Source organism: Cebidichthys violaceus, unplaced genomic scaffold (genome assembly GCF_023349555.1).
Source record: "Cebidichthys violaceus isolate CVI_PGR_0920_01 unplaced genomic scaffold, fCebVio1.0.p SCAF_24, whole genome shotgun sequence".
Classification (NCBI taxonomy): domain Eukaryota; kingdom Metazoa; phylum Chordata; class Actinopteri; order Perciformes; family Stichaeidae; genus Cebidichthys; species Cebidichthys violaceus.
Window position 1 is genome coordinate 5342177 of NW_027176417.1, and position 14030 is coordinate 5356206.

Sequence of the window (14030 nt, forward strand, 5' to 3'; positions counted from 1 at the left end):
AAACGACACCAATGTTTACATCTTAAAGAGCGCTAAGTGGCTTGAAAGCAACATATGGATTTTCTTTCCGGCCCTCACGTGTATGAGTTAGTTGAGTTGGCTGTGAGCATAATAAATGAGCAGCGGATGGGGATGCTGCAACCCGTGTCCCACTCGAGAACACGAGATCAAGGCTCGCTCAATTAGGAATCATTTTCCATGGAGCTTTATGTTAATCCGGTGCCATTGCTCCATTACAAGCTAGACTGCTGTACATATTTAATACATGTTCGTCTATAGCAGGGACGATCTTCAAAGCGACGTGTTGCAGTCTCCCTCTCCACTAACTTCTACCAGTGGGTCTTCTCAACACTATCGGAATGACTCACACAGCTGGAGGCTAAAAATAGCCCATAATTTTCCCTCCTTGGCTCACAATCTCTCCCTCTTATCTCCTCTTTACCCCCTCTCCTGTCTCTGTCTCTCTCTCTCCCCCTCTCTTCGTTTGTCTTTCGCTCGCTCTGCGTTTTCCACACAAATACCCCAAACTGGTGAATTAGAGTATGAATCATCAGTGTCCTCTGGAAATGGGGGGGAAAAACAAAACAAAAACACGGGGAGGAGACAAGAAAAAAGGAAAAAAAAAAATGATGTAGCACAGCTGTGATGTGATGAACTCGGAATATAGGTCAGAGCGAGATGATGCTATCAAAGCTTAAATCAGACAAAGGGAAATGATATGGCTTCGTTCCATGTTTACTGTCATGCAAACACTACCCTGTGCCATGATAAAATGCAGTGATTTCTACTCTCTATTTAAAAAAAAAAAAAGCTAAGTTCAGTTAATCCAAGTGAAAATTGTTTTGCAAAATTGCAATCCATACTGCAAAATCGCCTGTTTTCACTCAACCGCCCACGCTTTCCTCACTTTCACAGATTCTCACCTGGGAGCCGCAGAGAACAACCGCAGGCTTGTACCGACGGTCACTGAGCTGTTCCACCGGAGCCATTAGAGTGGTGAGTGCCCTATTCAAAAGCACCTCGACTGTGCTGCTGATGGAGGACAGACTGTTCCTTGCTTAAGACTTACTGTCAATACACCAGGCTGATATTAACCTTGTGGTAAGAATTATCAGGTATCGTCGCTGTGTGAAACTCATAGACTGTGAATCCGGCAATTATATTTTCTTATGGCGGTTTATTTTCACGTCCCCTGGGTTGGCGTGTGCGTGTGGAAGATGGCAGCGGAAAACCATGATGGGTTTAGGTGCCGGTTCGGCTCCAGAACAAATTAGACAAGGGGATAGGGGGTTATCATGAGAGGTCCAATGTATGATTATAGTCCATAATGTTCTCAGTTAACAGCAGCCCAACCAATTTAATTCATTTATGCTGCTGGTACTGATTTTGGAACTTTAGAGTCATTAAAATCAGATAGCAATATGTATATAGATGCATTTTAAAAGTACCAAGAAATAACATTTGTACATTTTGCCTTTACACACCGGGGGCGTGGCGGATATACAATACTAAAATACAAAATACTCATCTGTGAATATTACACATCTTGGGCTTTTATTCTGAAAGGTATGAGCGGGTCTGGTATGCTGAGCCTTTGTCAAGATTTTCAGGTTCTGTGTGAAGATATTCAGACAAAAACAAACGGTTGGAAAATATAACAAAAAGTATGCATTGTGTGAAGACTTTAACAGAACATCTGCAGAACTGGTCATTAGGTCATTTCAGCCAGCCAACTAAACTATAGTGATTAATATGTGACTGTAGAATATGTTTGTTTTCCTCAGAAATGTCCAGTTGTTACTCCATGTCCTTGTCGTCGCATAATCGCCCACTGTACCTGCTCAGCACTATACTGTACATGTTGTTCTGTACATGTTGTACCTGCAATGCCTGCTGCGTATTGCTCAGAGTCTGACCAGCAGTCCTCCTCCACTTTCTCGCCAGCAAACATTTCCTCCTGTCAACTCCTGGAGAGGAACATTTGTTCCTTAGTAAAACTAACAGCTCAGTCTTAATAGACTTTCATGCGTGTATCCAAGTACTCTGCATTCTCAAAAAGCACTGTCAAGTGTCGCTTGGCAAGAAACAGCGAGTGGGAATTTCATGCAGGGAACCTTGTTTACTTTAATGGGTTTGATACTAGTGGTGTTAATTCTGACAGCTATAGCTGCTAATAACGGGCACGTCTCCGTATGACTCCATGCTGGCACCTGCGCTGCTCGTGTGGTAACTTAGAAACTGCACCCTCATAGCAAACCCACCAGCTCTGCTGCGTAAAAGAACATGCCATCTGAGGCAGATTGTAGTCACCAGTCACGATTCAGCCAGCTTTCAGACGCTTTAATGACCAGATATAACATCTGACAGTCGTCGAGAATTCATAAAACCCTAGGTACAACTAGGTACAACTCTTGTTTTAACGTCTGGTTGTGACTCATGTTTCACAAAAAATGTGAGACGCTGTCTTCGGTCCTCTTCAATCCAGAAGTATTCCAGGGTACATTAAATGTTGCAATAACCACTAGAAACTGAGGCTAGGATCAATAGATAGTGTAATAAAGTGACAATACGTGCAATTTATTCACTCAAAGAAGATGTATTTAATTCTCTTTTTTGCATAAGGATTTAAATTATAGGAAATCCAGTAAATGAGGCAGATTCTGCATTGGATTCATTGATATTCAAACATATGCCAGGGTCAGTGCTGCGAAAAATAATTCTCAGAGCAGGAAGAAGTGTATTTTGGAGGACCTCGTCGAAAATGTAATTAACAATACAAGTGTCGGTAACTGAAAGCGAAGTGTGCTGGGGAAACCGAATAAGTGCGAAGACCAAAAATAACTGCTTCTTGGGACCAGAGAGAGTGAAGCATCCAGCGAAAAACACAATATGATACTAGTAGAGATCATAAACATCAGCCATGTAGTGACATAGTTTCCTTTGTATGACTCATCTCTCTTCTCCTGCAGTCTGTAACTTTCAGTACATCCTGATATCCTTTTTTTTCCCTTCAGCCCAACAGATTTCTTTTTTGGCGTCTCTCCTCAGGCCGAGTTGATTTGCTGCCATGTATAACATTTTGCTATCTACTTACTTACTACTTTTCGTCATCGCTGAATTTTCCTTTCTTTCCTGAGCTTGTTAATACCTCCACCCTTGAGAAATTTCGACCACGGTGTGCAATAGGCTCTCCTTCACTCCTAAAATACGATTAGTAGGCAGTCTCAGTCGCTGACTGCGTAATTACAGTAGCTGCTGCCTTAGTAAATCACACATTCATTTCACACAGATTGCAAGTGCACATTGCATGAAAGGCACTGTTAAATATCCGCTGCACCGTTCATGTATGAAGGCCTGGTCTTGAGTGACGTTATCATTACAGTTTTATGGTTATTTTTACAAGCGTGTGTGTTTGCCCACACTGGAAGGAAGCATTGGTGGTGATATATACAGATCCTGCGACTGCGAGGCTTCTTAGCTCACAATTGTTAACGGCGAGTATCCTGTGCATCATATTTACGAGCAAAAAGGTTGATGTAGTATTTGGCTGATGAGACCAATAAGTTTCTGCTTTGTTTATCGCTTTACGCTGCCTGGAAAGGGTGTCCTTCAAAGTAATAGACAGGAATAGGAGGGAGCGGAAGCGCTCGCTAACTAGCTCCCTTGTTGCTGCAACAGTTGGTGTAGCAATCAATAAAGCATGGACGGCTCTGCTCTGGGAGTTATCTGCAGTGCTGGAATGCATTTTTGACCAATCAGATAGCTTGGATGTCAGTACCTGTTGCGTAAATTATCGAAAGGCCCAGAGACGGCTGAGCGCAGCACCATATGCTAGATGGATGTGTGTGCTAGATATGCGAGGGAATTCTCACCGCCCGCACATCATATCTAAACCCCGACTACCTCGCAGGATGCGGCGTCTGTTCTTCGTCGAGGTACAGACTCTGAGCCTCTTTCCTATCCATTTTTGATAGCCGCTGTGCCTGTCAGTCATCTGATTTAGAGGGAACCCGTCACAGCCATGTTATCCCGTCCTGCAGACAGTTTGACTTGACAGACTCGCTCTGAAAGCCTGCGGGAGCAGCTCAGCTCACCGAAGCAGCGGAATCATCGGGGTATGTCGGGTAAAGACTACGAGAGTTACACCGTCTGATGGGTCTTGAGGGAAATTTCATCATATACACCCTTTTGTGAAATTAACTTGGGGCGTTAGCCACGTTAGCATGCCACGTACTCAGCGAGTTCTGGATAGATTGCTCAAAGTTCATGATCCAAAAGAGTTTGGAGATCCTCTGTCTTTACATCTCTCTGTTTTGGACCAATGAGAAGCAAACCAGACACTATATTTATTTTCCTTTTAATTTACCCACAATTCCATTCATATTTTAAACATCCAGCCGGTGGTCGTGTCCACTGACACTAAGGGCACATATTTCACAAAAGAGTGAATTCATGCTTTGGCAACATTTAAAGTACCAGCCAATAAGTTGTGCAACTGTCGCAGCGAGAGCATCTTTTCTGATTTTTAAATGTCACAGACGTGTATCAGTGTCTTATGGTTAAGAGACGCTTGTGAGAGGACGGGGGGAAACACACAGATGCATTCACATGCCAGACAGCATGAGAAGTACACTTAAAGTCTGTCTATCACCGCCCACCTACACATACACACAGTGTTGCTGCGTTACCATTTCTCATTCCCTTTATATCTCTCTGTTCTCTCTTTTCAGCTTCCAAGAGCAGGGTGCGGGGAGTCATTTGCTAATTGGTTTTGCAGAGGAAACGTATTCGCTCGCCTCTTTCTCCTCAATACCCTAGGGCTCTCTTCCTCTTAGATGATTCCCCTGTCTCTTGCTCCTGCCAACTCAGCCGAGCATTCACAGAGGCTTGTTATTCTCCTGCGCAGCGTAAATCTGCGGAGCTGCAGGGCCTTCAAAAACACTTCCCCCAGACCTGGAATCCATAAAGTGTTTAAAAGGACTCTGTTGCCTTACCCTTGTCGTACATAGAAAATAAATGATATGACTTTTACCAACTTTTGCCACTAAATGGCTCAATAAATAAATGTTAGGACAATCAAGTAGAAAAATTGGGGTGGAAAATCTCCACATCACAGAGATTTCTTGAGCTTCCCTACATGGGGAGGATTTCAAGTTTGCTTTTCTAATTAATTAGTGGCGGTCTATTAGAGGACTTGTAGCAGGTATGAACATCAGATCCAATGAATCAGCCCCAGCGAGAGCTAACAGTTTATATTTGTACTTTGATCCAGTTTTCAGCTTTTTCTAGAAGAAAAGTTCCATTCCTGCTAGGTACCTCTTGTGGTACTTTGTTCCCCCTCTCTGATATGATGCAGTGCCTTATATTATATATTTATCCAGTGTTTCCCCTACCATTGTATTAGGGGGGCGCCCCCCTTGAACGTCGAGTTAATTTAGTTTAATTTTGTTTTCTATATTGCCCCAGATCACAACAGAAGTCGTTTAAGGTTCCCTTTCCTATAGAACAGGTCTACACCTTGTTCTTTTATTAAACAAACTAAATAGTCTTACGTTATTTATCGTATTTACAGACGGCATGTCATTTCTGTCTCTACATGGTCGCGCGTTATCCTCCGCTCTCTGTACTGCGTTAAGCTGCGCTACACAAATAGCATCCTCTTCCTTAAGCTCTGACAGAATATCAAAAAAGAAATTCAGAAAATCACATCATATAAAAGTTTTTAATTGATTTGCATTTGATTGTGTGAAATGAGTAGTTGGTCCCCCTGGCAACTCCACCTTTCAGCTCCCTCCACAGATGTTCTCTGGGATTAAGGTCTGGAGTCTGGAGGCTTCTTTGTTAGTGGGCACTTACAAAAACAGCAAGGAGTCAAAAAATGATTTCCTTTACTGTATGTAACATCACTGCAAAGAATAGAGCACACGTCACTAAAAGCATTTGGAAGACACTTATAGAATAATAATATATTATTATAACGCAATCGTTTCTATAACTTTAACGACGGCCAGAGCTGCACCTCTCACCGGGAGGCTGCCTTTCAGAAACAGTTTACCATGAATGCCCAGAAACACTCTCAATACGTCCTGACTGTGCAAATTATCCAGCTGCAAATTACTGCTTACTGCTTTCTGCTTACTGATTACTCAGTCTATTGTCATACCTATAAGCACCTGAACCATTACCCTGTCGGGGGGGCATGCTCCCCCGGGAGAATTTTCCTTTAAATATGAGCTTTAAAATGTAGCATTCTGTTGAACTCTGAGAAGAAAATGAAGTGATACATGATTCACCTCATTCTACTTTGAGTTAAAAAAGAAAACCTGCAACCAGATCCGACGGTGTTGGTGTCTAACATATTGGCACATTCATAGTCTGCACATACGGTGCATGAAGGACAATGAATCCAAACTGGTGAATGCTGAAACTGTAGATACATTGGTTGAAGCCTCTCATCTCGGGATGCCACGTCTTAAGCTTCTTCTTCAAGAAACTTAACAGTGTACCATTTTCATGGCTTACACAACCTTTCAGTTTGACAGTGTTAGCATGCTGTGTGTACTGTGAAACATGTCTTGAGCCTCAGCAAGCTGTTCCCCCCTCTATGAAATGAAACAAACCACAGATGGGCACATCTGCTCAGGGGTATTTAGGAATTTGTTAAAAGCAAGTAAGAAAAATAGTGCAAACGTCCAAAAATCCATCCCTGGTTTGCATGAGAGGACCGAGATGCATTAGGATGAGAAAACTCCTGAACAATGATTGTTCTCTTTTCAGATACTCAATAGTCAACCCTCAAGCATTTCTTAGGGTCAGAACTTGTAAGTCTAGATACAGGCTCAGGGCCCAACAGTAAGCATTGCCCGGGGCAAGTAAAATGCCATGTCAGGCTAGTAAATTAGGCAACTCGGTTGCACTAACGAGAAAATGGCGGTCGGGTAAAGGCAAAGTTTATGAGCTGCAGCTAAAGCAAGCGTTTCAATTATTCTGGAAACAGTTTAGTCAGGTGACGTTAGATGATGCGGAGGAAACTTTACTTCACTTGAGTGCCTCAGCAAGAGCCAACAGTATCTCGCTCGCATGGGCGCTGTTATTATTTGAGAACTGCTATTAAACACAAACTGTATTGGGGAAAGTAAAAGTAGATTTCAGGCAATTAGATTTCTTGCCAACTTGCCCAACCTGGCATCCTGCGCCTCTCAGGTTTTAATGATTGTTGGTCAATTAGCGTATGACGAGTCATTTATTAAAATAATAAAAAAGTCAGTCAATTAATCATTTAGCTGATTATATCTTAATCTTGCCTCGGACAGTTTGTGATTTCGTTACACCAGAACGAAGACAAAATTAAAGATTGTGATGTTTCCATCTTTCTGTGGAGGAGCAATTACTTGCTATTTATAAGAATTAGCTCTCAAGTTTCCATTTCTCACTTCCTTTCAGCCAAGATGTGTCCATACCAGGTTTTATTTCAGTAAACACAGAGTTTCCATGGCAATGAGACACTCAAAACATGTTATTTTTTTCTAAGATAATTGTAGGGGGAGAAAAGTAAAGCTCTAAACCTACCAAAATGTTGTTGCTACCATCAGGAGACAAGAGCCGACACACTCACTGTCAACCTCTTGACAAGTTCACAGATAAACTCTCAAGTTTCACCCGTGTGGCTGCCACTGTCTCGTTGGTCCCTGGGTGACAGAGAAGAAGTTGTGTCCTCGGGGTTATGTGTGCATCTTAGAGCAGAGATGAAACTCCATAGGCAATGTTTTGTCTGCTGTCATGCTGAGCTTTATTTACACCCTAAGCTCCTTTGACTGTTGGGACTTTGCTGCTGTCTCACTACTCATCCCGTCTCTCATATATACTGAGCAAGTGGATTTCTGACTTTATTGTAGAAAAGAAAAAGTGGAGTCGCCCCATTTCTACTTTGTAGAATATACGCTGCATGAGCTGAGCATGTAATGTATTGTATGATGAACTGACTACAAAAGAGTAAAATGTTGATTACAAAACAACACTTTGGCATTAAGTTGATCCAGTAAAATAGAAACCAAGCCTAAAACACACCAGATGTATTGCTTATGAAACTATGTTAAAATAATACAAAGTTGAATGGCTACAAGAATAACTTACGAGCTGTTTGTTGCCTTTAGAAAAGTGCAATCATAGTGATTTTTAAGCTACAAAAATGTTGCAAATAACTTCCATGAACTGAAAACACTGAACTGTTCTACAATGAAAACACAGACAACTCCCAGAATGGACAATGTCTTGGTAGCGACCTGTCAATCACAAGGTAGCCCCGCCTGAAAGCTCACCCTTCCTTTATGGTCTATTTGACTCTAAATGGGACCATAGTTTACTAAAAGCACATCATGCTGTGTTAAATAAGACTTGAAACTAGAGATTGAGACCATACATGTGGTTTACAATGTTTACTGAGAATCTGAGGAGTCGCCCCCTGTTGGCTATTAGAAAGAATGCAGGTTTGAGGCACTTCATTGCATTGGTTTCACTTTCAGACCTGGAGGTTGCCGCCTGATTCCTGCCAACCCTTAGGGGTGCAGGGTAGAGGCTGGGGCGGAGTCACTTCACCCCATAGGTGAAGACCAGAAAGCATCCAAGTTGACTGTTCTGGCCATGAAACAATAACCCTCAATTCTCTTAGATATTAAACCCACGTTTGGCCTCTATGTAGCACCACTGCAGTTACCAATAGCAGCATCTTGAGAGGGATTTGGTTGATGTGTTTGATAGGTCATCAAGCTACTTTTGATTCCTTTCACACTTGCTAGAAGATATATATCCTCTTCAGATGTCCTAGCATCTCCTCGGCTAGTGACAGTTAGTTTTCTGTGTCCTGCTCAGGACATTCAGGGACCAAGAAATCCGGACATGGAGGGATCAGACTATGCTACATCAACAAACTCCCAGACTCCGATGGGATAAACGGACACTGATTTTGCCGTCATCCCCAGCTTGTAAACCCCTTGAAGCAGCCGGCACGATAAAGCTGAACGCCTCCGCAGCAACGCCGACAACGATCGAGAAGTCTGCTCACAGCGGCCGGGGAAGCTTCTCTCCTGCAGCTGAGATATTACCCCTGTCAGCTGTAGACAAGATCCCATTACCTTCCTCATCCGTCTCCTCATCCCCTTCTTCCCTCGTCTCAGGGAAGTGGGGGAGTGGAGATAGACGGAAACAGATGGTCCGGCCTCACCAGAGCTGTGGCCACTTCCCGGCTAGCTGTCCTCGAGGCGGACCCCACGCGGAGGGTCGGCGTGAGCAAAGCAATCCCAGCGTTGTTTACGCTGTGATCGCAAAGGACACGGGCCCCGGTGCGGATCTGTTGGTGGCAACGTGATTGTCTCCTTGTCCCACTCTGAAAAAAGCTGTTTGAGCTTGTTTTTAATATTTAATGGTCTTCCATGAATGTTGCGTAGCAGCTAGTCTCTGTGCACATTTATGTAAATGTAGTGTGTTAGAAGTTTAGGAAGTATCTGTGTAGTTGAGTTTAGTCTAGTCCTCACATTCTGACTGACTCATTGGAATGGATACATGTGAGTCATCTGCTCGCTACTTCTCTGCATCCGCACCCGAAGTTGGTAACACTTCATGCTAACAGCATCTAAAGATGCACACACCGTCTGTCGTGGTGATTTGTTCTGAAGGCGGAAATGATTGGCTGATCATACGAACACGACACGTTTACGCAAACTTAAATTGCTCTGCAGTCTGTCAATCAAGGAGTGCATGTAAACATCTTTGATTAGTTTCAGTTTTGTGCCACTTAAGAGACACCAGACAGGTGTCGTGTGTATATATACAGTGAAAGCAACGCGGCACGCTGCCGTGCTGACGATGGGAGCAGCTGTGCATATAATTCATTGCATTATCTCAGGATCAAGATTCAATTTTCTTGACATCTCAAGATAATGAATGATTTTTTCCCCTGAATGAGACTGCATGTATGTATAGAAAGTTTGAGGTAGAACTGACTCAGAAGTGGAGGTCATAATTGAGCTGGATGCATCTATAGTGTACCTAGAAATGATATCCAATCTAATATATATATATATATATATATATATATATATATATATATATAAGTTTGATTACATGACAAACATGGAAACCGTCTTATTTCAATTTAATATGTCTTCATATTTATCATTACTTCCGACTAAAATAGTGCCACAGAACACAGATTGAAAGAAGTACAATTTGTATATCGCTATGAATGTTAGCAGGCTAGGTGATATGATTGGTTAGAATTTGAGTTTGAAGGGTAAATACTGTATATAGCCTTGTTTAGATAACTTCCATTTAAAAGTGAAAACCTTAATCTGAATATAGGTGATGTGATTAAAGACCTTGGGTGTCAAATTCTATTTAACTATTACTATTTAACAAAATAATAAGTATTCTGCCAGATGATAATGTAGATTTTTTAGCATGACAGACAGCTAGACGGAGTATAGCTGTCTGTCATGACAGTTATTAGTACTGTGCTGACGGCCTTTCCTATTTATTTTGTGTTGTGAAATAACCACGGACACAGACAGACTCGGCTCAAGTGTTTTCCCCACACTCCCACTATTGCGCTTTAAATGATCCTGCCTGGCACATTGACTTACTCTCTGCTTTGCTTTTACTATTACTCGTATGAAGGTGAAGTGGTGCGACAGGAAATGTGTCTACAAGCTAAAGCTAGCTCTGCTGGTGCAGCTGGAGATTAGTTATACGAGGACTTTATCCGCTAGTATTCCTGTCATTTTGTTCAATTCTCTTGTGAATATCAGTGTGCGACTAGGGGAAAGAATAACTCGGTGTTACTGGGTTAGCACAGATTGATTTGAGTAACCCAAGCTGTCTCTCCCTCCTAATGCTTGTCCCCAGGATCCTACCAACTGCTGCCTGACTCATTATTTTATAAAGAGGACTGTGTTTTCGCCACACTTGCCGTCTCACTCTGTCTCTGCCACAAAGCAAGAAGAGAGCATTGCAGGCAGCGAGCCAAAGCCATTTTTCTTGGTGGATTAAATCAGAAGCTCCTTTTTAAAGTAACTAATGTAAAGATGCTGCATAGTTCTCATAAACAAAAAGGAAAGCTGGAAATAGTATGCCGTGTGTGTTTGCTTTAGGAATAACTTCCCACAACGTCATGATGGCTTCATTATGGACATTTTCAGTATTTAGAAATGAAGCAACTTGTTAGTTTCACTTGTCCCCTGCATTCTTAAAAATGAAATACCACACACCATAGCTAGCCCGGCTCAGGCTAGCTAACATGACAAGTCATAAAAACTTCTTTTCATGTTGACTCTGTCATTGTGGTTTCTGACCCCTGACCCCTTTCTTTCTCACTGATGACGCTGCTTGAAAAACCCATCTATAGCCATCCGAGTTGCCTCTTGTTTTTACATTCGGAGGCTTTCGTACGATTGCTACAAACCATGTAAAAGTAATCAAAAAGGATCCCTGAGCAATTGTTGTTGAAGTTCTGTCCAAAGCCGTAGTCATCAACCCAAGTGCTGGTTATCCTCAAAGTCCCCCAGTCCAGTTTTAACGGTTCAGGCGGGACCCCGATCAGACATCTAGTGGTGGAGAAGCCCCAGCTCTTAGGAAGAATAAATAAGGCTTCCACTGTGAAGCAGCACTAAGCAGCACGGAAATGAACATGTCAGAACTCTTGACCTCGGCTTGACTTCAAGCTGACCACAGTGACACTTTTTCTGCACATGTATGCACACACACGCCAAATCTGTCTGCACTATATGCACGCACAATGACACACACACACACACACACACACACACACACACACACACTCGCAGCCACTCTCTTCCAGCCAATTTAACTCGCACAAAGCTGAATTAACTAGTAATCCCCTGTTTTCTCCCTGGGGCTATCTTCACTTTACACTTGTCTCAGTGAATTATTGGAGGTGCTGCCTCCTCTTTCCATGCCTCCATTGATATTGGAGGCCGTGAAATAAATGTCGCACGTTCAACCGCTGCTGACACGTTTGTATTTGTGCCTTATTTGAAGCTTCAAAAGTGGTAAAGGGACTTCCTGCCTCGTCCAAAACTAAAATGATTTCATAACACTGTTAGGCGCAACATGTAAAGTATCCCCCAGACTGTCTTATAGACGGTTTCCAAGAAATTGCATGGCTAGGCAACAGCTCGGGTCCATATTTACTTCCTAACATTTACATCATAAACATACATATTACAAACATACAGTGTATATTTTCAACTATGGCAATAAACATAAGTGGGTATGCTTGAAGGTAAGCTTGAGGGGAATATGGGTAATTTCTGCTTGAAAATAGGTCCCCAAGTATTAATGCTCAATTAGAAGTAATTTCCCTGCATCCAGTGAAATACCCTGACAAACCACAGAGTAGGTTGTGCACAATAAACATAACAGCATGAATGTAGGACGGTTACTTTCAATTCAAGTGTCCATACCAGATGCAAGATCAAACGGGCTTATTATCGATCCCTTTGACGCTCTCAGACATGATGTCAAGTTTTCTTTCACTTCAATGACTCTCCAGTCAATCAGGGGAGTGGGAGCAGGAGCCGTGCCCGGAGGCAGCACTGCGTCCGTGCATCCAAACGGTTCAAAGGGAACAGGCTGAGGAGCTCTTACAGCCCTAATGCACATCTCATGTTGCCCGCTGTCCTGCAATTACACCTTGGCCTCCTCTTTCTAAAGCAATGTAAGCAATTTGTAGATTAAGTTGGAAATGAATGCAGCCATATACATCTGCTTTGCATGTAAAAGCCTTGTAATGCATTGTGCTTAGGTTTTTGTGCAGTGAGTATGCAGAATGATAACCTCCAGGGATCTCTGAGCTTTCAGGGCAGTGCTAATTTTCGCAGGGATGTTCATTTCAGTTTTGTCTGCTTGGCTATTTGCAGATTCATTAGGTTTTAGGTTGTGTTTTAGCTGTCTACATCTGTGGAAACTTTTCTTTCCATATCAGAGAGATCTGTCGTTGTGTTGAGTAAAACCTTCTGGTCTCTGTGTGCAGACAAACATTTACTTATGTTGCCTGAAAGGTACAGTGAATTATTCTGTCCATGACGATGTCTCCTTGGCCAAAATGTCGTCTAAAACTGCAAATGAACCAATTTTTATAATGTAAATATGAACGACAATTGTAATCTTCGGTTTCATACTTCCTACCATACCATAACAATAGCAATTCATATGATAAGAGTATTTTATGAAGTGTGAGAGGATCCCCGACATGAAAACAAGCCCTGCGCTATACCGCGATTGATCTAACGACATCAGACTGTTAACAGTTGTCCCCCTGTCTCTGCGGGGACGGACACGGCCGCAGTCCCGCCTTTTTGAAGACTGCTTGTAGAAACTAATTAGAGCGAACACAGATCTCATTCGCCGTGGCACGGGGTCGACCACTTTGCACGACTGATCGGATTTTCCGGCCTGTTGGAAGTTCTCGCCGCACACAGACGAATCTTGCTGCGCGCGGTTTGTTTTTCGGTTCGCGGCGTCAGTGCTGTCACATTAGGGCAAAACCTTTGGGGATTCAAACGGGAAACATTCCCTGAAACCACTTATTCTTTTGTTTGTGGAGCATTTGCACTCAAAGTTAAAATATTTTGACACGTACAAATAAATATAGATTCAAATCAGCAGCGGTAAAAGTGGCTTTTCATGTTCGCTCATTGCCTGTGAGCATGCTGGACACTACATGTTTTGTTCTTTCTCCGGCTGAGTTCAATGAAAAATATTCATGACTGCTGACAAGTCCCCGTGTGTGGGCTCTGCTTCTCACAGTTTTCACCATGGAAACCGCAGATGGTTAGAATTAGAATGACAATGGTTGATATTAAAAATCCAAGTGGTCCTTTTTGTTGTTGCAGTTAGAGAGGCATGACGGTGGCGCTTGCTCCTGCGGAAAACCCAAATGCACCATTTGACTCAGTGCCCTGCTTGTTTTTTTTTTGTGTTTTTTTTTGCTGTCCCTTGGTAGCAGTCCATTACTG

At 42.6% G+C, this 14030-nt stretch overlaps 1 protein-coding gene across 1 annotated transcript in view; it reads left to right on the forward strand.

Moving 5' to 3' along the window:
- The first annotated feature begins 945 nt into the window (after positions 1 to 945).
- Positions 946 to 14030, forward strand: part of LOC137878928 (gamma-aminobutyric acid receptor subunit alpha-5-like) — a 152679-nt gene continuing 139594 nt past the window's right edge. The window contains exon 1 of the mRNA XM_068719445.1: positions 946 to 996. The gene's annotated coding sequence lies outside the window, so the exon portion shown is untranslated. The remainder of the gene's footprint in view (positions 997 to 14030) is intronic.